Source organism: Rattus norvegicus, chromosome 1 (genome assembly GCF_036323735.1).
Source record: "Rattus norvegicus strain BN/NHsdMcwi chromosome 1, GRCr8, whole genome shotgun sequence".
Taxonomy (NCBI): domain Eukaryota; kingdom Metazoa; phylum Chordata; class Mammalia; order Rodentia; family Muridae; genus Rattus; species Rattus norvegicus.
Window position 1 is genome coordinate 265,695,462 of NC_086019.1, and position 24,345 is coordinate 265,719,806.

A 24,345-nucleotide genomic window follows, 5' to 3' on the forward strand; every position below is an offset into this window, starting at 1 on the left:
ATGTACTGTTTTATAAAAGTATCTTTTACTCCTCTGATGTAATTGTCATCTCAGAGGCTCACTGATGAATAACCTCACCTTCTCTAGCTCTTTCTGAACTCTGACTGGCTGTTTCAACTCAGCTCCTCTGGCTTGAACTCCTCTCCAGGTTGACTGATTCATTCTGGCTTCTCTCAGCTTCTCACTGAATTGCTCTGCTTGGCCTCAAAGTAACCCTGGCAATCTGTTCTAATCTTCTGGCTCCTTCTTATCCTCTGGCTTCACCTGGCTCTGCTGACCTGCGCTGACCTGCATGAACTCACAAACTCAACTCCATTGCACTGCGCTCACTGCACTGACTCCCAACTGACTGACTGACTCTCTCCCTGCGCTGCTCCTAAATAGCTTCTGCTTCCTTTGCTGCTCTTGTGAGGGTTGGGCATATCTTATCTCTGACTCATTCTGTCAAATCTTTCTCTGATTGGTCACTTTGTCTGGCCTTCAACCAGACGTCCCTTTCAAACATGGCTGCCTTCTTCTACAAATTAATTTTATCTTGATTGTGTGCACTAGGGCCATGTCTGCATTGCATCGAGAGGGATTAAAGGGGTGCGGTGTGTTTACATTCCAGCTAGATGACAAAGATCTAGGTGTTTGGATGTGATCCCTTGCCAGAGCAGCCATGTTGCTGGAATAAAATTCTTCTGTATCGTTTTAAGTCCAGGGCCAGAGCAAAACCTGAGACAGGGTTCTCAGACATGTGAGTTGTGAGGGAGACAGCCTTTCAGGGCGGTGAGGGAAGGAGGAGCTAAGGCAGTTTTCTCAGATAAAGCTGAGCTTCAACCTGAGGCCACTGGAGCAGTCTCAAGTGGTTGCCATGACATCATTTGGGGTAAGAGAGGCTACTCATCACCCAGCTGTCTTCGAGGGGCTGACCTCTCACATCCCACCATCTTGAGAGGGAAGGCCCTGCCTGGTGAGAGCATCTGGCTATCGTCCGCAGGAGTGCAACATGTATGCAAACCACCCACAGGCTCTGCGATCTGGAGCGGCTGCTGCTAGAGACAGAAATAAACCACAGTTCGATGAGGAAGAGGTTTCCTGGCTTCGAGAGACGGTCCCAGCCAAGAACGTTCCAGTGTGAAGAGGGAGCCTGAGATTTAAGGTAAACCATGATTTTTACCAAAAGGCAACTTGATGGTTAGACATGAAAACACACACATTTCGCTTCTTCAAAAAAAATCGGAGAAAAGTAACTGCATGTGTGAGCTGGCTGCCTGTAAAACCCCACGCCACGGCACTCCCTCCGGTAAGAAGCAGCACCAGGTAGACAGTTAAACATTGAGCAGCTTCTTGGATGTGTCACAGCTCTGCCGTGTGCAGCTGTTTTTGCTTCACCATCTGTTGGAAAAGGATAAAGCTTTTTTCTTTTTGTTTTTGTTTTTGTTTTTGTTTTTGTTTTTTTTTGGTAATTTTTGTTTTGATTTGACAGATTTATCTACCTGATTTTCAAGCCTGTGGTCATTTGGTAGGTGGTGGGGGTGGCTTGGTGGTGAACACCTTCACCCAAGCCCTACCCTGGGAGTTCATCCCAGAGGTAGGAACTCCTCCTCTGCCCTGTAGCTCCTACAGCAAGGAGAACGGCTCGAAGAGAACTCCACTGATGACTGTCCAGGTTTTGTTGCTGGTGTTGTCATTGTTGTTTGCTTGATTGACAGTCCTCATGAGCTACGCAGTGGCAGGCCTGCTGTGACATTAGAAATAGCTCAGGAGTTTAGGGATGACTTATGCTTGAAGATCTGGCAGACGGTAGCTCTTTGTTGACAAGGTAGGTGGTATGTTAGGAAAGGACAAGGCCATCTGAGAAGCAGTACCATACAGCATGAAGCCAGAAAGAAGGTAGGCGTTGCCACTGCCATACTGAAGAACTTGACCATGGTGTCTGGGTTTCCCTTTGCTCTTTCAGGACCCGCCAGTGGCAGAGCAACACAGACTCCTGCTGTATAAACTTCTCTTCATCTTCATTACTGAATACCAGGCCTGCCACAGTTTGGCCAGTCCACGGTGACTGGAGTTTCTCAATCTCCAGGAGTCAGCATCTAAAGGTACAATATCTGTGCTAGGGGCCAGCCGGTGAGGACCCTAAATTATGGGAATCAAGGAGACTCCTCTACTGAGGTTCATTGTCAACTGTCCCGTGGCCTCAACAAATCATCTCTAACAGTCACTTTATGGTGAGTCATAAGGCGCTAGCACTGGGGGTCTCAGAGGGAAAGACGTACAATCTTCAAACCCAGGCAGGCCAGGTTGGGGAGATTATGACCTGCCTCACCCAGCCTCGCCCACAGGTGTTAAAAGGACCCCTTTAGACTCTCTCAAGGACTTTGGGAACCGGAGACCTAGCCTAGTGTAACCCCATCTGCTACAAGGAGACCCAAACCCAACAGGGAAACTCTTTCTAAGAGGCACAGCAATCCCAAGTCCTTCCCCCCAGTCTTCTTGCTGGAGGCAGTGTCTTGTGAAATTGTCACCTCTCCTCTGTCACGGCTCAGCACTAAGTGTGAGGCCTGGCTGCCATTTGTTCTCAGACCCCCGTTCTCTTCAGCCCCACCATCCCAGCTCCTCTGCAAGGCCCTGACCCTACCTGCATGTGATCTAGTGGTGGTGGGCAGACCGGGGACAGCCACTGTTAACCTTGTTGCGGCAGAGGACAAGGTGGCTTCCTTTGTTGGCTGTCGCTAGTTGTTAGGAGAAATAAAACCCTGGGAATGGCAAGGAGGCTATAGAAACAGACAGAACCACTGTGGAGGCTGTCTCAGACTCTTCAGGCAAAGAGGCAGGAAAGTGACAAAGGAGGCATTGTTTGCCTGCAAGCTTCTGCCTCTACTGCCATTCCACACCTGGAACAGAGCAGGCATTGCTCCTGACCAGGCTTCCTTCTTGTGTCCCGTCGTCTTGCCCCCTGTTCTCTGTCTTTGGCCTTGTCACTTGTAGCTGCCTTTATTACTGACTCTAGATGTAGAATGTCTGCTGTCTGTCCTTTACCTTTCCCTGCCTTCCTTTTCTCCCTTCAGTTGCACAAGTGAAGTGCCCATACTATACACACACGTACATGTGCCTGCCCTCTCGGACCAGATTCCAGTCATAGAACCACAGAGCGCCGTGATAGAAACATGCTCATGTTACACACACACACACATACAGACGTGATCAGGTACAATTCCTCCAGTCCCACACAGCTCACTCACACACACACACACACACACTCACTCACACACATACTCACTCACACACACACACTCACACACACACTCACTCACACACACATACTCACACACACTCACTCACACACACTCACACACACACTCACACACACACTCACTCACACACATACACACACTCACACAACTCACTCACACACACACTCACACACACACATACTCACACACACACTCACACTCACTCACATACACTCACACACACTCACACACACTCACACACACTCACACACTCACACTCACACACACTCATACACACATACTCACACACACTCACACACACTCACACACACACTCACTCACACACATACTCACACACACTCACACACTCATACACACACTCATACACACACACTCACACACACACTCACTCACACACTCACACACACTCACACACATTCACACACACACTCACACACACATTCACACACACACTCATACACACATACACACACTCACACACACTACACACACACTCACACACTCACACACACTCACTCACACACTCATACACACACTCACACACACTCACTCACACACACTCACACACATTCACACACACTCACACACATACTCATACACACACTCACACACACATACTCACACACACTCACACACACTCACACACACACACTACACACACACACATTCTCACACACACACACACACACACACACACACACACACACACACACACACACCACTCCACCCTTTCCTGAGGTAGCCAAGCTAAGTAAACTCAGGAGAGACTAGTTCTACACCCGTAGGCTTGATGACACTTTTCATCTGGAGTGATTGGTAGGCACGGAGCTGTAATTGGGCCATGGATCAAATAGGTCAATAAGCTTATGGGCAGAGCAGAACCGGTTCCGGCCAAATCACCTGCTGGATGAAGTCGTCTGAGCCGGTGGTGACCTTGGCAGCTGCAAAGACTTCTAAGACATGGAACTTCACCAGTGCCCTTTGAAGATGGTTGTGTTGAGGGTTTGGTGGTCATTGTTGCTTTGGGTCTCCTGACACTGGGCTGCGAAGGAAACATTGTAGGACAGAGACGGGAGACGGCAACCATGCCGGGGTGTTGCTCTGCTGGTTTGAAGGTTCTTAGGAGAGACTCGGAATCTACGACTCAAGCTGAACGCAGTGACGGGTCTGCCAGGTCAGAGTTCAAGTGCTAAGGGATTCCAGTTCCACCATGGCTCTGTTAGAGGTCAGATGCCTAACAGCAGTGTCAGTCAACATCTTGAGGCCTTGACTTCTTATCTCCCCTGCCAGTAACCCACAAGTCAATTTACTGGCTGAAAAAAAAAAATCCGTGCAGAAAGTTCTTTGTTAGGGTTGAAAAATAACAAGAAGCTATAAAATATTTTATTTCTTTTTAACATAAGCAGGAAACACATAGTTTAGAGTTCCCTGTAAGTCAGTAGGTTGGGGACATTTACTGTCAAAACAGTGATTTTACAACCACTGACCATAGTTATTTGAGCTGGGTTGGGGGAAAAACAGGAAAGGTAGTTTGACGAAAATGAGGAAGGATTACAGAATGTCTAAAATTAGGATCTTGACAGAAAATCTGTAGCTCATGGTAGTTTTCTGATACTCAAACACAAGAGTAATACCATAGAATTGGAATATAGTTAATACTCAAAGCCAGGAGTTTTTCCATATGTCAGGAGGATGTTAAGTAAACTTTGACACGTTCCATTTCAGTTGGATGGAGTGTGTGTGTGTGTGTGTGTGTGTGTGTATACGCACACGCACACTGTATATGTAAATATTAAGGAGTGTATAAGGACAGATTTATGAAGGCATTTATGATATACATTATGTGGAAACCCTCAGTCATATTTCACAAGAGTCCCAGGGTTCCCCACACATCCTTCATAAACAGCCTCCAAGTGCCTATGCAGTTGCTCTGATAGCTTTTGAGGGCATTCCAGCTTGGACCAGGGCCCTAGACTGCTCATCTAATATATTCATTGCAAAGTTAGAAACAATTCTGTGGCTTGACACATATTACCTTAGAGTTTAGAGATCAGAAATCAGAAGCGGGCCCACTAAGGTATCTCTGGACTTGATTTTACTTTCCATTTTGAGGTACAGTTGTCCAGATGGGCCTTAAAATGTTGATCTTCCTGCCTCAGGCTCCCAAGAAGCTGGGATTGCAGGGCTGTGCCATCACCCAGAGCTGGTTTTAGTTTGGTTTGGTTTGGTTTGGTTGGTGGTGGTTCTGGCTTTTTTTAAAGGTGTAGGTATGAGGTCGTCTGGCATCGCAGGGTTTCCCCTCAGTCTTAGGTACTTTTTCCCAGATGAGTGGAAAATGGGTTTCCCAGGAGAAACTGCAGTGCTGATGATTACAGGAAGTCAGGCTCTTCCAAGTAAAAATGGCTGCCTCACAAGTTGGTGGGCAAGCATGGGGGCAACCTGCCACTTTCTTCTTGGACTTGAGGCCTACTCCACAGGAGGGAATTCCTGTTTCATACTGCAAACCTAGATAAAAGTCATGGCTGTGGAAGTCATAAGCCAGGAGGAAGCGGGTAGGTACTATTAGTATAATTTTACAAAATGGACAAGTCAAACTGCCTTCTAAATTCTTATGTTTAAACCATAGATTAGCATTACTCACAACCTTGGTCAGAGAAGCTCCTTTCTGTAACGGACAGCAGTTAATACCGACTTCTACTGGTCACGGCACTGAGCGTAAGTGAGGAGCACGCCAGACTTCGATGTCACCACCCTCTCCCACACTTGGGAAACATCTGGAAGAAGGGGAAAAGATAGTAGCTGGAGGAGGAGTGCTGTGCATTTTCTGGACTTGGCTGTGTATATAGTTACCAGCATGCAAGCCCTTCAGGGGCTCAAGTCGGTCAACATTCCAGCATAGACTGGGGAGGGTTCATGACACCCCACCCTTGGCTGAGGAGCCACTGGCAGCTGACAGCTGCCGGGGAGAGGGGAGTCATTTTTCTTCAGAAGTGCAGCCGCTGATAGGCTGTTCATGGTTGGGTGGGTGGCCTCACGCCCGTGTGCATGTGGGCGGCACTAATTGGACTCAGCCGGTTATAAAAAAATAAAAAGAGGAGGTTATGAAGGAGGGAGGGGGATGTGTTAGGAGGTGTTGAGGGAGGGGGAAGTCGGAAGTAGATACAGTTAAGATACATTGTATACACGTAGGAAGCTGTCAAATGATACATTTTAAATATATATATATATTTTTTTTCCAAGTGTGTGGTCAGTCGTGAAGCACTCTGTTCAAGCAAAGGAAAGGTGGAATTTCTGTCCTCGGTTAATTTTTACATTCTTATGCCCTGTATTAAATCAATGTCATTTCACAGGTCAGTTCACAAGGTCATGGGTTTGTCCTGGTAGCAGGTGCTAAAATAACAGTAAATTCTGTCGGTATAACTAGTTAGATCACGGACTCTGTTTACTATCGACTTTTCCGGTTGGTTCTGAGCCTAAGGGCTCTTGCGGTTCAACAGTAGATAGAGCAGGGCTCTGTATCCTGGTTGGATTCTCCTTCAGATTAAAATGAAGTTAGCTTTTGAGGCAGTTCCCTTCCAGGCTTCTGGAACTATGACAGCCTTTTTCTTACTTGGAGATGTCTCTGGTTCATTTTGGGGTGCAGTAGGCTGGTGACCCCCTTCTCAATTAGCTCCTGGAGCTCACTCTTAAATGATCACTCTGGAGTTGCGTTACAACAGATTGATACACACTAAACACGACCTTGGGGGTGTTTGTGAATCTAAGGGGGCAGGGTTTGCAAACAGAAACCCTGAGAACAATTAATCCCTCTGGCACAGCAGCATGGCACTGGCCCCACAAAGACAACTCTGTGAGGAGATTTTCAGACTCGTTTTTAGCATGGTGCCTGCTCCTGGCTGATGGAAGAACTAAAGCTGGGAAAGCAGGTGATTACTGCTCCCCAAATCCTGAGAGACGCTCATTGCCCCTGACAAATCAAATCAGCAGCAGAGTAATCCCACCCTAATTAGCTGACCTTGCACTGGTCCTGCGTCTACATCCTATTTCCTGGAGGTCTTTGACCTGTTTCCTTGGGACTTTCTAGGGTCAGTCAGATCACCACAGCCCAGTGAAGCCCTGTGCAGTGTCGTGTGCACTGGGAACCCGGTGTACCTGAGAGGAAGCGAGGTGCACGCTTAGGACTCTTCTCCTGTTTGATTACTAAATGAAGGTGTCAATGTCAGTCAGCGAAATCGTCGCTTGCTGTGTCGTCCAGCTCTGTTTTCAGCGGGCAGCTGGCAAGGTCATACTTCCTCCTCGATGTCCTCTGACAGAGGTAGCCTTGTTTATTCTTACCTGACTGGAACTGACTATGTAGACCAGTCTGTCCTGAAGCTCATGGAAGTCTTACTGCCCCATGCACATCTCTAGCCACCCTTCCCAGGGTCAGCATTTCTTTAAATTACCCCCTCCACCAATGCAATGGGGACATAGTCTCCACTGTCAACCTGACACCAACTAGAGTCCCCCGGGAAAAGGGAGCCTCAGTCGAGGGGCTGCCTCCATCAGAGTAGCTGAGAGCATGGCTGAGGGCACTGTCTTTATTGGTAATTGATTCGGAAGGACTAATCTCCTGTGGGTAGCAGCACTGTGCCTAGGCATGTGAGTCTGTGTATAGGAATGCAAGCAAAGCAAGGCAGAAGGAACAAGCAGGTACGCACTGTCCCTCCGTAATGTCTGCTTCAAGTCCCCGTCGAGGGCTCCCACCTGTTTGAGTTCCTGCCTCGCCTTTCCTCAAGGGTGTGAGGGGAAACAAACATGTCCTTTCAGTTGCTTGTGGTCAACAGAATGTGGACCAGAGCATGCCCTGGAGTGCGCTCTTGAAGCTGCCCCCACTTTCGTGTGCTACTGCTTTGGGTGTCAGCTATGACTCTCCCAAACCCCAGAAACCCTCCAGGAAGGAACCTTGTCTTGTCTTCTTCACATGCCTTACGCAGTGGAAGAGGCAGGCACTCAGCAAATGCACGGAGACAGATGAGGCATGGCCCCCACACTTCAGCTTGCTTTGCAAGGCTTTCCCCAACAGTCGGTTCGGCTACACACAGCAGCCCAGAGAGGGTGGGCCACCGGAGCTGCGGTTCCACTTAGTCCACAGAGTGGCCTTGGGCTGTGCCTTCCTCGTTCCAGAATGCCAGCGGTGTGAGTTCTTGAGGTCTTCTGCAATGGAGTTTATTTTGTAAGTTTAGATTGGCCTCGAGATGCAGATGCCACGCGTGGCCCCAGCTGGTAAGGAGGTTTACAGAAAACAGCAGAGCTGCTCCTCGCCAGCCTCCGGGAGGAGCCACAGCTCGTGGGCACAGCCACTCATCACAGGCCTCTCCTGATGCTTGCTCCACAGAAGGCCTGCAGAGGACATTGCCTGTCTCTTGCTCCTTCCTTCTTCTCCAGGAGGTTCAATGTTTGGAAAGGTAAGTCTCTTTCCTTCTGGTAGCCAAGAAAGTGCCGCTCCATGCCGTGAATGGATTCCTCGGTTTCTTCATTCCTCAGCTGTGTTTTCTTCAGGTAGCTTCTAACAAAGAGAGAGGATTGAGTATGTCTTACCCTGAAGCTATAAATTCTAGCCAAATCCTGACACACTACGCAAAATAAAAAACAAATTTGTCAGACAAAATGTCTTTGATTGATTGATTGATTTGTAAGACAGGGTCTTACTGTGTAACCTGCACTGGCAGCTTTCAGTGGAGAATTTCAATGCGAGAGGAAACTGCTACATAACATGTAGAGGCGGGAATCGAACTTAGGTCCTCAGGCTTGCACAGCAACCACCTTACCCTCTGAGCTGTCACCCAACCTATGTGTGCAGGGTTGTAAACTGTTTACTGGCAACATAACCTTTTGTCCTGGAGTTAAGTTGGTCTTGAAGGCGGGGAACATCTGACAGGACCACTGCATTCCAGGTGGATGCCTGCTTGGGCAGGGGATGTGGTGACCTGTCCTGGGATGATCTTCGTGAATGAATGCTGGAAAGACTTTCTAACGCCAGAGCCAAGGTATCATCAACTCAGAGGAAACATGGTGGAAGGATGGGCTGTATTCATTAACCAGCCATCGCTGCATGGGGTGGCATCTCTAAGAGGAAGGGCATGTTCTGGGACCCTGCTGCCTGGCCCTAAAACTCTGCACTGGACCTGGTTGAAGTTCATGGTCTCCCAAAGGGACGCTCTCATAGAGCTGCAGTGCACAGTTGTATCTGCTCCTGGTTTTGCTAGGCCAGAAGCTCCCCTTGACTTCCCAGGTGAGACCAGGCCTGACTCAGCCGACTCACTCAGGCTAGTCCTGGAGATTCAAACCCTCAGTTCTGAGAGCAAGGGTCTCACAGGCTCTTTGATGGCTCTGGGATATGCTTGGGTAGTTTTCTCTCTTTTTCACTTCTTTCTTTCTTTTCTGCTATCTCTTTTTAAATGTTATCTCTCTCGGTGTCACTGACCCATGCTAACCCTCAGCCACCAAGGGTCATTGTCCACTTCTTGAAAACTCTAAGCGAAGTCTTCAGGTTCCATTTTTGGAGGCACCTTCGCCCTGCTCCCTCACCTTCCAACCCAAGGTTGGAATTACTCCCTGACCCAAGATAAATAACCAAAATAAGTCTTGGGAAACCTGGGATTTCACTTAATTAGAGACATTTCCCCCCACTCTGGGAAATATAAACTACCTCTCTCTGCTCTGCTTCCAGAACAGAGAGTAACTACTCCTTGGGAAGAGAAAAGACTTGCGCTAAGCTCTACATCAAAATGTCTCCTAATCTTGAGATGTTATCTAGGGCAGTCTATATTTTCAAACTTTAGTTCAAGTTCATGCCCTCTGGTTGCCTCAAGCTCAACATTTGCCTAGACTGCTGACGTAGGGGGAAACGCAGGCTTGCTCTCAAAAATAAAATGTTGGGGGGGAAAGGGGAAGGAAAAGAAGGTTCAAATCTCAGTGTTTGGGTTTGTTTAAGGTTAAATGCTAAGTTGTGAAATGTTTTTTGCCTTGTTTAACAAAGGTGATTTGGACTTACAATCTTCTCCCTAGTAAGTCAATGACTATTGGCTTCGACTCTATGGTTTGGTCGTTTGGTCTTAGACTCAGTGGGACTAGAGCTGGAGACAAGGCACAGTCAGCAAGGTGCTTGTCACACAAGCATAAGGGTCTGAGTTCAATCCCCAGCACCCTTGTAAAAAGTTACATGTGGGGGGCATCTGTGCCTGTAGACACATGTGCTCATGCATTCACACACACACACACACACACACACACACACACACACACATGCACACACACACACACACACAAGACAAGGAAAAGAAATCAATAGGATTATACAAGGCAGGCATTTTTGTTGAGTTGAATTAGAACTCGGTTCCAGTCATTTTTGTTTACCACTCCATGTCCCACCAGAGTTGTTAGTTTGGATTAGGCCGCAGAGTGCTTCAGAGAAAAGCTGACCTCAGAACTGGCGTGGGTTTTTTCCAAACTCTAACCCTTCTGCTCCAACTTCAGTCTTGAGTTGGACATTGACCACAGAGGCTCTGTAGGTGGGAGTACACACCGTTTAGCGGAGGATGTCACACCCCAGCTGTTCTCTCTCTTCTGTGTCTCTGCCTCTTCCTCTCCGTGTAGTGCTAGCATTAGGTAAAGAGGGCAGAGTTAGACGTCCATGTGGCTCTGTTTGACAATCCTCCTGAAACTTAGGTACAAATAAGTAGGCCTTCTTCAAAAGTGACATCCTGGGAAGTGGTGGGCTTTGTTTCGAATGAAGCCCTGGCTGCTCCAGATATCATCCAATTCCTCTTTTGGAAGTGCTTTGAATGCTGCTCCAAAAGCATCAGAAGGCCCTGGCCACAAGGAATTGCACTCAATCTCTTCATGGTGTGTGAGCAGTGGGTCAACCCTGCCGGCGAGGTTCTCTCATAACCATTTTGTTATGTATGGAATCTTCCACACTGTTACTGTTGGTATTGCCATCAGTTAAGAGCTGTTCTGGTCAGGGGAGCAATAATTAATGTGTCTGCAGAGCGAGAATGAGTTCTACACCTCCCACCCCCTACAAACTCCCCCACCCCCACTCCCACTCACCAGGAAACAGTTCTCTCAGGGAATGCTGACACTGTGCATACCTTGCTGGCAGACGCTTGATTGCCTCCGTTCTAGAGTTAGTGCGTGTAATGAGTACAAGGAGAAGAGAACTGCCCTACTCCCCGACCAACAGGTTCACTTACTGCCTTGGAAAATGGGCACGGCGTCTCCCTTCAGATTCAAGGGCACAAGTGCTTACAAACTAGCCCCACAAAGGTGGCATCCCTTGAGGAAACAGAGAATGGCATGGCCACTGGCCAGTGTTGGGATGGAAATTGCGGCTCGGGTCCTGACAAATGACACCAGGCCAACACGGTCTCACGTGAAGGAGGTTTATTGTAATGGCAGAGACAAGGAGGGTTAAGAGAGGGAAAAGAAAGAGAGAGAAAATGAGAAGTAGAGAAAGAGAAGAGTAGAGGCTAGCCATGAGCACGGAGAGAAGAGAGAAGGGGAGAGGGGGGTGGGGAGAGAAGGGACAAAGGGGGGAGATGGTAAGAGTAAGAGAGTAAGAGCAAGAGAGTGAAGAGGGGGCAAGGAGCCCCTTTTAGTGTCAGGCATACCTGGCAGTTGTCGGGTAACCGTGGGGGTGGAGCTTAGACAGAAGGCTAACAGCTGGAATGAAAGATCCAGGGCACCAATAGAGTGCTTTCCTAGCATGACTCAGGCTCTGAGTTCAGTACCCAGCACTGGAAATAAAAATAAAACATATGACAAACAAGATGTCTCAACGGGCAAAGGTGCCAAGCCTGTGAGGACCCCAGATTGAGCCTTGGAGCCCACCAGGTGGAAGGAGAGAACCAACTCTCCAGAATTTTCCTCTGACCTCCACCCGGCCACCATTGCACACCTCTCTCTCTCTCTCTCTCTCTCTCTCTCTCTCCTCTCTCTCTCTCTCTCTCTCTCTCTCTCTCTCTCTCTCTCTCTCTCTCTTCCCCAAATGAATACACAAATGAGTGAGACATTTTTTAAATTTAAATTCGACTCTTTCTATTATGAAAATATTAAGAAACCTGGAAATACCCAACACAGAATTTATATAAAACTATTATATGGCATATTGACCATGGGTCAGATGCCAAAATAGGCCACATTTGGAAGAAACTCCTCTATGAAAATCAATAAGTGAAGCCCAGCCTGTGCACAGACTAGCATTTGATTCCCTCTGTGACCCACGGAGTTCATAGGCTAGTATTTGATTCTCTTTGTGTCTCTCAATGATTATTCAGGATACACAGATTCACTTACCCTGGCCACTGCTCTCGCTGTAATAAACCACCCTGTTTCTGACCTAGGAATTTAAGTTGTCAGTCTGTGGACCTGTGGTTGACTAACTGTAGGCAAGTTTCGGGGTTTTTGGTATTCCTTGCTCCAGAGAACAAACAGCAAGGAACGTTGTATTGGTGGTGAGCAGGGCAGGAGGAGAGAAAGCCCTAGAGAAATTGAAATAACAGGCAAATCTTTATATGGGCTACAATGTATTGTCCTATGGTTGCTAAGACAACCATCCAAATTGAATTGATCAAAATGGTAAGTCTATCATCTGACAGTTCTGGAAGCCAGAAACCTAAAATCAAGGTGTTAGCAGAACTGCAGTGTCGGAGGAAACTCTGGGGGAGAGTCTGCTCCCAGCTTCTTACTTCAGATGCTGTCAGCATGCCTTGACCTGTGGCTACATCACTCCAACCTCCGCTTCCTCTGTAGCTCTCACAAGAGCACTTACCATTAGATTTAGGGTCCAGGATTCACCCATATTATCCAGATGACCTCATCCTAAGATACTCTATCTTAACTTTATAGGCATAACCCTTTTTCCAAATAAGGTAGCATTCATAGAGTCAGGGATTAGAAACAGTGTATCTTTTGATGCACCATTTAGTCTAGGACAATGCCCCTCATTTGTATAATTTGAACAGTCAAAAAAAAGTCTTAAACCATTATGGTAATTGAAATGGTCCTGGCTTAGCAGATTCCCTACATTTCTGATAGACAACTCTTCATTTTTTTGTGGGTTTTTGGTTTTGTTTTCGATTTTTGTAGGGGAGGTAAACCCCAGCTTCTTCATTCTCGGCTTCAAAAAAGTCCTAGAGATAGTATCTCAAGGCAAATGGACACAGTGAAAAGCAACAGACCCAAACGGACAAGACACTAGGAAAGAAAGGCTGTGTCTGCACAGTGTAGACACAGGGCTGTCACATGAAGCTGTGTCTGCACAGTGAGGATGAAAGGCTGTCACATAAAGCTGTGTCTGTACAATGTGAACACAGGGCTGTCACATGAAGCTGTGTCTGCACAGTGTGGACACAGGGCTGTCACATGAAGCTGTGTCTGCACAGTGAGGATGAAAGGCTGTCACATAAAGCTGTGTCTGCACAATGTGAACACAGGGCTGTCACATGAAGCTGTGTCAGCACAGTGTGAACAAAGGGCTGTCACATGAAGCTGTGTCAGCACAGTGTGGACACAGGGCTGTCACATGAAGCTGTGTCTGCACAGTGTGAACACAGGGCTGTCACATGAAGCTGTGTCAGCACAGTGTGAACACAGGGCTGTCACATGAAGCTGTGTCTGCACAGTGTGGACACAGGGCTGTCACATGAAGCTGTGTCAGCACAGTGTGAACACAGGGCTGTCACATGAAGCTGTGTCTGCACAGTGTGGACACAGGGCTGTCACATGAAGCTGTGGCTGCACAGTGTGAACACAGGGCTGTCACATGAAGCTGTGTCTGCACAGTGTGGAAACAGGGCTGTCACATGGAGCTGTGTCTGCACAGTGTGAACACAGGGCTGTCACATGAAGCTGTGTCTGCACAGTGTGGACACAAGGCTGTCACATGAAGCTGTGTCTGCACAGTGTGAACACAGGGCTGTCACATGGAGCTGTGTCTGCACAGTGTGGACTCAGGGCTGTCACATGAAGCTGTGTCAGCACAGTGTGAACACAGGGCTGTCACATGAAGCTGTGTCTGCACAGTGTGGACACAGGGCTGTCACATGAAGCTGTGTCAGCACAGTGTGAACACAGGGCTGTCACATGAAGCTGTGTCTGCACAGTGTGGACACAGGGCTGTCACATGAAGCTGTGGCTGCACAGTGTGAACACAGGGCTGTCACATGAAGCTGTGTCTGCACAGTGTGGAAACAGGGCTGTCACATGGAGCTGTGTCTGCACAGTGTGAACACAGGGCTGTCACATGAAGCTGTGTCTGCACAGTGTGGACACAAGGCTGTCACATGAAGCTGTGTCTGCACAGTGTGAACACAGGGCTGTCACATGGAGCTGTGTCTGCACAGTGTGGACTCAGGGCTGTCACATGAAGCTGTGGCTGCACAGTGTGAACACAGGGCTGTCACATGAAGCTGTGTCTGCACAGTGTGAACACAGGGCTGTCACATGAAGCTGTGTCTGCACAGTGTGAACACAGGGCTGTCACATGGAGCTGTGTCTGCACAGTGTGAACACAGGGCTGTCACATGAAGCTGTGTCTGCACAGTGTGAACGCAGGGCTGTCACATGGAGCTGTGTCTGCAAAGTGTGAACACAGAGCTCTCACATGAAACTGGAACAAGGAACAAAGTGAATCCCCTACTGAAGATCCCAATACTCACCAGCAAGTAGACCCTAGGAGTTTCAGGAGAAGAAAGATACTGTGAATTTCCTGGGAATTTTAGGCAAAAATTTCATATATGAGTGTGTACACTTTTCTTAAGAGAGAAATTCTGATCTCATTAGAGTTTTAAAACCAACACCTAATCCCAAATGAGCTGTGAAAATTTTCTGGGTCGAGCACCAGTAAGATGTCTCAAAGATTAGGCTACTTATTGCCAAGCCTAAAGACCTGGGTTCAATCCCCAGGAGCCACATGATGGAAGGAGAGAATTGACTCCCCAAACTTGTCCTCTGCCCTCCAAATGCACACTGTGGCATCCCCCAAACAACAAACAAACAAACAAACAAACAAACAAACAAATTCTAGGCCTAACTAGCACCAATTAAAAACTAAGTGGATTGTGGCAAGTGAAGAAGATTGTTGGAGTATTATATTAAAATCATGGAAATCAATATAGTGTGAAAATCAAAATTATGAGGCTAGGGTATAGATCTATGGTAGAATGCGTGCTCAGCCTGCACAAGGCCTTAGGTTCAACATCAACTGTGTGTGTGTGTGTGTGTGTGTGTGTGTGTGTGTGTGTGTGTGTGTATGTGTATGTGTATGTGTATGTGTATGTGTATGTATATGTATATGTATATGTATATGTATATGTATGACTACTTTTAATATGACTACTCCTTCTTGGGAGTTGGTTTCCCAGTGTTGTGGTAATATTAAGAGGTCTACTATTAAACTATTATAAAGACTGTTGGCTATGCGTTAGACGATGCAACAATAGACCTCATTATGGAAAACCATCTGTGTGGAAAGTCAGTAGGTGAAGCTTCCTCTTCCTTCCCCTAAAAGCTAAAATATCGCAGCTCCCACCTTTGTATCCTGACTATTCTGTCACCATCTTTCATGTTGTTTATTTCCCCGGGCAAGCCCTCCCTAGGCCTCTCCTGCCCTTCCCTGCCCTTCTCAGCCCTCCTCAGCCCTCCCCTGCCCTTCCCAGGTCTACCTTTATCATTTTACCTTATGTCTTCTTCAAGTCCAGTTCAAATATGCTTGCCATGAAGTTTTCACTAGATCCTAGTGCCTCTCCTCTCCCTTCCCTCCTCTCTCTCTCTCTCTCTCTCTCTCTCTCTCTCTCTCTCTCTCTCCCAGCCCACTCAGTGACTTCAGAGTTATGTTCATTCTTTGACAAATATTTTGTCTCAATGACTCCCTTTTAGGATTTGTTTTCATTCCTAACTCCCTTGGTTACAGGAGAAGGTCCACTTAAACCAGCTTAAGCAAAGAAAGGAGGAGAGGGAAGGAGGGAGGGAATGGGGAGAGAGGTCAGACAGCCTCTGAAGTGACTGTGAGGCCATGAGGAGGAAGAGGTGCCTGGCTCTCTCGGAGTTTCCCACCTCACTTCTGATTCCTATGTTTTTCCTTCTTGGAGGGTGGACATGAGCATTGATGGTTTGCCTCACTCGGCAACTCCACGATCACACAGGAAATTGATCCCTGTCTTCCAGATTCCTCGTTCAAAAGCTCAAGGCAGAACGCATCTGTAGATTTTTGTCATGTGCTCACCCTTGGACCAGTCACTGCTGGTAGGTAAGTGGAGCTCATCAGTTAGTCACCCCTGGGTCCCAGGAGTGCTTCTGCGGCCAGGAACAATATCTTTTCTAAGAACAAGAGTTGGTCCTTGGGCAACTCATAGCGCCAAGTTCTATATTGATTAATACTGATCTGCACTTACCCGTCTCTCTCACTGCAGTGAGCTCTTTGTAAAGAGTGTGCCTTACTTCACAACTGCCTCCTGCCAGCTGAGATGACCTCACTGCCCTCCACTTCAACTGATGACCAAAGTGGACATTGGATTCAGGAGTTATCAAACTTCTGTTTGAATCACAATCTGCAAATGGATACAATGGGCACACTAGCTTATCTGTGCTCCCTCCTCCTCGTCCTCCACTTTCTCCTCCTCCTCTTCCTTCTCCTCATATGATGAATATGAAAGTGCAAGGGCAACGATGGTCAGGCCCAGGGCAGAGTAAGTCATGAGCAGAGGACCCAGCGGAGCAAGAGTCTAACAAGAGCAGACGAGTTTACAGGCCCTCACACTTGCTAGAACTTAAGAGGAGGGACTGGGAAACCAGCGTTTAAAATAGAAGGGGCATTCCCTTTGAATTGGAGGTAGGGGTGCAGCTGTGGGTAAGAGGAACATTTGTAGTGTAGGAGTACATAGCCAATGTACGCATTTGTAGCAAGTGCTGTACAAAGGTGAAATCTGTTATTAACATGCCTAACATCCAGAATCAACTCTCGTCTCTGCTCTCTAAGCCCATCAGCCCCTACCTACCCTTGAATCTTCACGAAGATGATATTGGATATCTCCATTCACGTAGTCAAGAGTCAAACACTTCCATTCTGCCCCTCCCCTTAGCCAGTACCATGAGCCTGGAATCTTGTGGAAGATTTGAAGCAGAGTGAATTGAGTGCAGCCAGAAATCTTCTGGGTCATTCCTTCACCCATGGATTCTTGGAAATCTGTAGTTCACTAACACAGAAAAGGAAGGACTTCTAATAACATCTCAAAGCACCAACTTCAGCCTCAGTGGAGATGTGAACTCTGGGTCCCTCTCCATCCCTAGGTCACTAACTGGTGAGTATTTTGTGGTCCTCAGTCTTCCCAGAGGATGCATTAGCTGGACCAGGATTTCTGTTGGTTGTACCCCAGAATGAACTAGAGCCACAGTGGAGCTCCAAAGTAGGAGATATCCCAGAAACAGCAGACTGGGAGAGGGGCATCATGAGAGGGGACGGGGAGGGGCTGCAAGGCTCTTCTGGTGCTGCATGGGGTAGAGGTTGCTGTGGGTCTGTTACTTCTGCACACATGGTCCTCTTCCACTCTTCAGAAAACACCATTGTTTTTACTTCTTGGTTTCTGCCTCTCTGTATGGAAAGGGAAGGATCTGTTGGTGGCAGTGGACTTCAGGTTCTGCTTGCAGCCTGAGGGACCCTTTCCAGGGACCTCTGCTCAGCGAAGATGGGATTTCTGACTTCCCCTTGGAGATGAATTTCAGTGTACACCAGTGCAGAGTGCAGCTGGGTTTCCATTAAGAAAAGACATTAGCAGAAACTCAAGCCTGAAATTAAGAGAAAGGAGAGGCTAGCAAAGGGTGAGAGGCATCTGAGTGTGGGCATGGCCTTCTCAAAGGAGAACCGTAGGAGCGTTTTAGTAGTAGCCAAATATGCAATTCTGGCATCTCTCAAATTGAATCTCAGAGTTGTTAAAGAGCCCCGTGTAGGAAGATCTCCAGGTAGGGAGAGCTCCAGGCCACACAGGGTTACATAATGAGACCCTGTCTCTAAAGCAAACGAAAAACAAAGACTAAGGAGCAATCTGTTTCAGTAAATGAGATTATAGTGCGAGGTGGTTCCTAGGTTCCTGGATAGGATTAAAATCTAGTAACACAAGACCATGGGCCAAGGGGTTAAGATATGTTCTCTACTGTGAATGGGGCTTCTTTTGTTTACCACTGGGAAGGGAGAAGCCAGGGGTTGCTGTTCTGATGGGATGAGACCACTTTCTGTGTGGACACAATGCTGTGTCGGCAGCCCCCACATCCATGCCAACTGTGCTAGAATTCCCAAGACTCACAGGTATCGGAGACATTGGCCAGAGAGGGGAGAAGACCCTTTGCTCTCCTTGTGGCTCTTTCCCATTCTCCCTGCCTCTCCAGCCTCTGGGTCCTGTCTCTCCCTGACTTAAGACTCAGGGGCCCCCAGGAAAGCCTGTGAGTTCTGCAAGTGGACGTTTGGCCTGATAGGAGATGGACTTCCTTGACAGTGGGGAGGGACGCTCGGGCCTAGGTGTGTCTGTGAGGATTGTGTTGGCTGTATGTTGACATAAGAGATTAAGTTGCCCTGGGACATTCTATTTAAGAGCTATTTTTGGAAGAACAAACCAAATTAAACCAAACGAAACCAAACCAAACAAAACAACCCCTAATAATAGTAATTACAATTCCTTTCCCTCGCTAAGTCATATCTCTACATAAGGGCGACTGGCAAACAAGAGTCTCCCCTTTGTGTGAACGGACGCAAGCTGACCAGGCAGGCATACTACGGGTCAGGTCGTTTGGCATTTCCCTATTTGCTGCCCGTATTGCTCTCAAAAGCACTCACATTTTTCTTTGCTTATGTCACAGTTTCTTTTATCAGTAGTTTCCTTAAAAAAAAAAGCGAGCGAGAGAGAGAGAGCTATTAAATTCTTACTATCTCTTTTTAGAGAGATTAGGAAACTTCAAAAGCTCTGTTATGGTACAGAACACCAAGCAAGTGTCTGCCCTTGCCAATAGGACACACAACCAGGCGCTGGGCTCCTGTCTGGTTTTTCTCTGACATACGGCCATTTTCGTGTAGACAGAGGAGAAGGGCGAGGCCCACAGGAAGCCATGCAAACAGGCTGGCTTACAAAATCTCCTAGTGACCCGTGCAGAGTGAAGAGTCCCTCCTTTATCCCAGATGCATGAAAGGACTCAGTCCTGGGCTGGGGAGAGCCGCCAGCCAGGACTTGCCAAGAAAGCCCTGCCTAAGGACCATTTGTGAGAATGACTGGGCCGCCAGAGGAAATGCTTGTGTAGCCTCCTGGGTAACACAGAGCCTGAGTCCCTTGCCTGCTGCTGGCCTAAGCTGGAAATCCAAAGAGAAACCTTTTCCAAGTCTATCTGCCAGGACACAGGGTGTACAGCTTGGAGAAGCAGCATAGAGCAGTCATTGTGATGTAAGACCAGTTGGGGCAGAGCGGAGGGAGCATTACTGGATCCTTCTGGAAGCTTCCGCTCTATCCTTGAAGCTGATAATGACTGATGTAGCTTTTGCTGTTGGTCAGTAGCATGAACCCTCTTCTCTCCCACCCTTTCTCCTCACCCTCACCCCCCCGTCAGCCATTTTTAGAGTCCCTCATGCACTGGATTCATTCATTATCATATTTCTTCCCAGCAGATGGTTGGATGGTCGGGAGGGCTATCAGCCACCGGGGCAGGAAGTGCCCCAAGAATCCAGGGCCTCACTTTTGCCAACACTCCATCTAATCTAGATGGCAGTTCAGCAAAGGGACCTGGCTCTCCTGCCAAGTTTGCCTCTCAAAATCACCCTTTGGCCTCGTCACACAGAATAAGGCCACTGTCTGGATGTCTCCCTGAGGCCCTCCATTCAAGATCAGAATTTCTGACATCCTGAATCATACCTTCTTCCCCAAAGAAGGCTTCATTTTTCCCTTCGTGCCTGTGGAGAACGTGGGGCTTGCCAATAGTCAATTGTTCTGACCCAGCAGCAGACAGTGCCAAGATAACCCTTCCGCGGGCCTCTCATCAATTACTTTTTCTTTTCTAGGCTGGACACTCCTTGTGGAGCAAGACTGGAGACTGAACCCTGCTCAGTGAATACTCCGGCAGGGAAAACTCTAGAGAGCTAAATTAAAAAATAAAAACAAAAAGTACTCTCTCAGTACCAAGGAGCCACAGCAAAGGCTGATTTGAATGCCTGTTACTTCCTGTCAGCTTGGGATGAGCCTTCTGGGACACAAAGACAGAGTTCCATTGTCCTGATCATTTCTCTGGCCTGAGGGAAGGGAAGGGAGCATCAGCCCTAGGGTGCACCACAGAAGTGAAACGCTTTTATGTATTCAAGGAGTGTGGCTTCCAAATGAGAAATGACACCGGACCTGCCAACAGTGAACCTAAAGTGAGTCTTCACGGCTCGAAGGGACACAGAATGTCACCTGCTCAACTATCCAACACTCAAGGAAAACATCTCCTAAGACATTAACTTGGGGCTGCAAACTTGGAGAAGTACGAAGAGGAAATACATCATGCGTTAGGATGATGGGTGTCTTAGGCTTTTACTGCTGTGAGCAGACACCATGACCAAGGCAACTCTTAGAAGGACAACATTTAGTTGGGGCTGGCTTACAGGTTCAGAGGTTCAGTCCATTGTCATCAAGGTGGGAGCATGGCATCGTCCAGGCAGGCATGGTGCAGGAGGATCTGAAGTTACATCTTCATCTGAAGGCTGCTGGCAGAAGACTGGCTTTCAGGCAGCTAGGATGAGGGTCTCAAAGCCTACACTCACAGTGGCACACCTACTCCAACAAGGCCACACCTCCTAATGGTATCACTCCCTGGGCCGGTGTATATATAAACCATCACAATGGGCCACCTGCGTCGTTCTTGATTTTCACTACTTACCCCAACTTCCTTTATATCTGAGATGAGTTTTATGGGTGATCAACTTGGCAGGATACAGAATCACCTGGGAACAAGCCCTGGGCAGGTCTGAGAAGGAGTTTCTAGATTAATTTGATTGAATCGAGAAGAGCCAGCAACTGTGGGCAGCACCATCCCTTAGGCTGGGGTCCTGAGCTGAGCAGTGGGTGGCACCATCCCTTAGGCTGGGGTCCTGAGCTGAGCAGTGGGTGGCACCATCCCTTAGGCTGGGGTCCTGATCTGAGCAGTGGGTGGCACCATCCCTTAGGCTGGGGTTCTGAGCTGAGCAGTGGGTGGCACCATCCCTTAGGCTGGGGTCCTGATCTGAGCAGTGGGTGGCACCATCCCTTAGGCTGGGGTCCTGAGCTGAGCAGTGGGTGGCACCATCCCTTAGGCTGGGGTCCTGAGCTGAGCAGTGGGTGGCACCATTCCTTAGGCTGGGGTCCTGATCTGAGCAGTGGGTGGCACCATCCCTTAGGCTGGGGTCCTGAGCTGAGCAGTGGGTGGCACCATCCCTTAGGCTGGGGTCCTGAGCTGAGCAGTGGGTGGCACCATCCCTTAGGCTGGGGTCCTGAGCTGAGGACCAGCATTCATCTCTGCTTCCTTATGACAGATTGAAATATGACCAACCAGCTGCCTCAGGTTCTGCCACCAAGACTTCCCTTCAACCTGAGCCAAAACCAACTCTTCCTTCTTAGAGATGCCTTTGCCAGATATTGTATTACAACTCTATAATAGTTTTAGATTTTGGTAAGAAGTTCCTCCATCGTCTTTTTAAAAAAAAAAGTGTATCAGACACAGACACAGCTCAAAAATCCAGCTTTTCTCTGTAGTCTGATCTTTAGTCCTGGGTGATTTCTCAGCACAGGTAAATGGTGCCTTGGCCCTCTTCCTGGTTCTGGACACCCTTCCCTACCGGTCTCACCATCTACCTCATGCTGTCTCCACAGCCAGAGAACATTTTCTGAAACAGAGGCCTGCCCACGTCCCGTCCCTGCCTTCTCTCTTCAGCAAGTCCTCCGTGGCTTCTTGGAGACAACGTAAATTCCTTCCCTATCCCACACAGAAGCTAACCTGCTGACTTCCTGGCTTCATCTCCCCCTCCAAAGACAGCTCTCCTAGTGCCAGCTTACTTTCACCGTATCTGCCCATATCCCTTCTCCCTGGCAATAACTGGCTACTTAAAATCGCTGCAGTGGCTTCCTCCAGCCACAGGTCTTCAGCCATGGAAACACTTCGCAGTAGTAAACTGATTGGGCAATGGAAGAGTAAGATGGGCACAGAGTTTTGGAGAGGGAGAGGAGAAGAGAGGAAAGAACCAAGGTGGAGGCAAAGAAGGATGACCCCAATCTGTGTGTCCTTAACGAGCCACAGATAATTATGAATATTCATAAGGGATGGAATCTCACAGGATACTTTGTCTTATCTAGGTGGGCAGTTTATAATCACATTAATTGGCTCTGAGTTTATTGTGTGGACATTTTGCAGAGTGAGAATTTGAGATATAAATCTGATTGATAAATTACAAGCTTATCAAGTTTTGATTTTAATAGGTTACTGGGGGTTGTGACTATAACTCCAGAAGGTGGACGCTGGGAATGCGAGCAGAGTCTGAAGCAAGTGAGTCACAAGAGGGAGGTCCCTATGGAACTGGCGTGGCAGCAAGTTGGGAACTTGAAGGATGGTGAGATCGCTGCAGGGCCCCCAGCCGGCAACAGCTTGGGATGGAAATTGGAAACTTAGCTAGTTGGGTTGAGACACTTTGTTGATTAAGATGAAAATACCCGACAGATGCGCGCACACACACACACACACACACACACACACACACACACACACACACACACAGAGAGAGAGAGAGAGAGAGAGAGAGAGAGAGAGAGAGAGAGAGATCTGTGAAGCCTGACATCCCCACCCAAGGAGAAGCGGATGGCCACAGCACTGCGGTCACAACCCATGTGGCGTGTGGTGTGTGTTCTGGTCTGCTGACACATTTTAGAGGTGAGCACCCCTGTACTTCTCCCTCTCCCTAGAGTGAGGGCTCTGGCAGCAAGCAGACCCAGTTTTATTCATTTATATTTTCTCAGCACCTGGCTGTGTTTGTTTTGAGACAGGGTCTCACCATGTGACCTAAGCTGTCTTAGAACTCATAATCTGTCTACCTCAACCTCTGGCGTGCTGAGATTACAGGTTTGTGACACAGAAGAAAAGATTGGTCCACATTACTGGTCTAATGGAAGGAGATTAAGTCAAGTGAATTACAATGAGATCTTTTTTCTGTATTTTCAATTCAATGTAGTCTAGGCTGGGGAGATGGCTTTGTAGGTGAGGTAGCTTTATAAACATGAAGACCAGAGTTCAGATCCCCAGGATCTACATAAAAGCCACGTGAGCATGATAGCCAGGTCGTGATCTCAGAATGTGGGAGGATGGGATAGTGGATCCCTGGGAAAACTGGCTAGTCAGACAAGCCAAAACATGGAGCTCCAGGCCTAATGAGACACTCTACCTCAACATACATGGTGGAGAGCCTTTAAGTAAGACATCAACATCAACCTCAGGCCTCCAAATGCATGTACACCATGCAGTACATATCACACACACACACATACACACACACAAACACATACACACACACACACACTTGCACACAGCATTCACACATGGACACACATGCATACAAACACTCACAGACACCCATACTCACACACATACTTACAGATACACACACACACACACTCACACACACAGCATGCACACACACAGACACACACACATGAACACACATTCACACACAATCCCACACTCACTTACATACGCACATACACACATGCACTCACACTCACACACACAAACCAGCCCACTCACACACATACTTGTACATATACACACACACACAGCATGCACACACAGACACGTAAGTGCACACACATTTACATACACCTACATATTCACACATATACACACAGAGACATATACACAAACATGTACACATACACACACAGCATGCACACACAGAAAGACACACATGTACATACACACCTACACACTCACATACATACATGCTTACGTACACACACACACTCACACACACACTCACACACATTCACACACAAGCTAAAATGGCATTATCTACGTACTTAAGACAAGGCCAATG

The 24,345-nt window shown here is 47.9% G+C and overlaps 2 long non-coding RNA genes across 3 annotated transcripts; one reads left to right on the plus strand and one right to left on the minus strand.

The window, feature by feature from the left end:
• Positions 1 to 1,137: 1,137 nt before the first annotated feature.
• Positions 1,138 to 16,320, minus strand: LOC102547573 (uncharacterized). 2 transcript variants are annotated; one of them, XR_005499762.2, is made up of 6 exons: positions 15,961 to 16,320; positions 14,942 to 14,991; positions 11,894 to 12,019; positions 10,704 to 10,879; positions 5,884 to 8,787; positions 1,138 to 4,552 (listed from the first exon to the last, which is right to left on the minus strand). It is a non-coding gene; the product is annotated as an uncharacterized LOC102547573 (long non-coding RNA). The 2 variants fall into 2 exon arrangements; XR_590745.4 differs by lacking the exons at positions 1,138 to 4,552; positions 14,942 to 14,991 and having other exon boundaries at positions 6,444 to 8,787.
• On the plus strand, positions 16,155 to 22,934 carry LOC120100064 (uncharacterized). The gene is made up of 5 exons (XR_005499766.2): positions 16,155 to 16,530; positions 16,694 to 17,581; positions 20,317 to 21,255; positions 21,802 to 21,938; positions 22,742 to 22,934. It is a non-coding gene; the product is annotated as an uncharacterized LOC120100064 (long non-coding RNA).
• Positions 22,935 to 24,345: the final 1,411 nt, after the last annotated feature.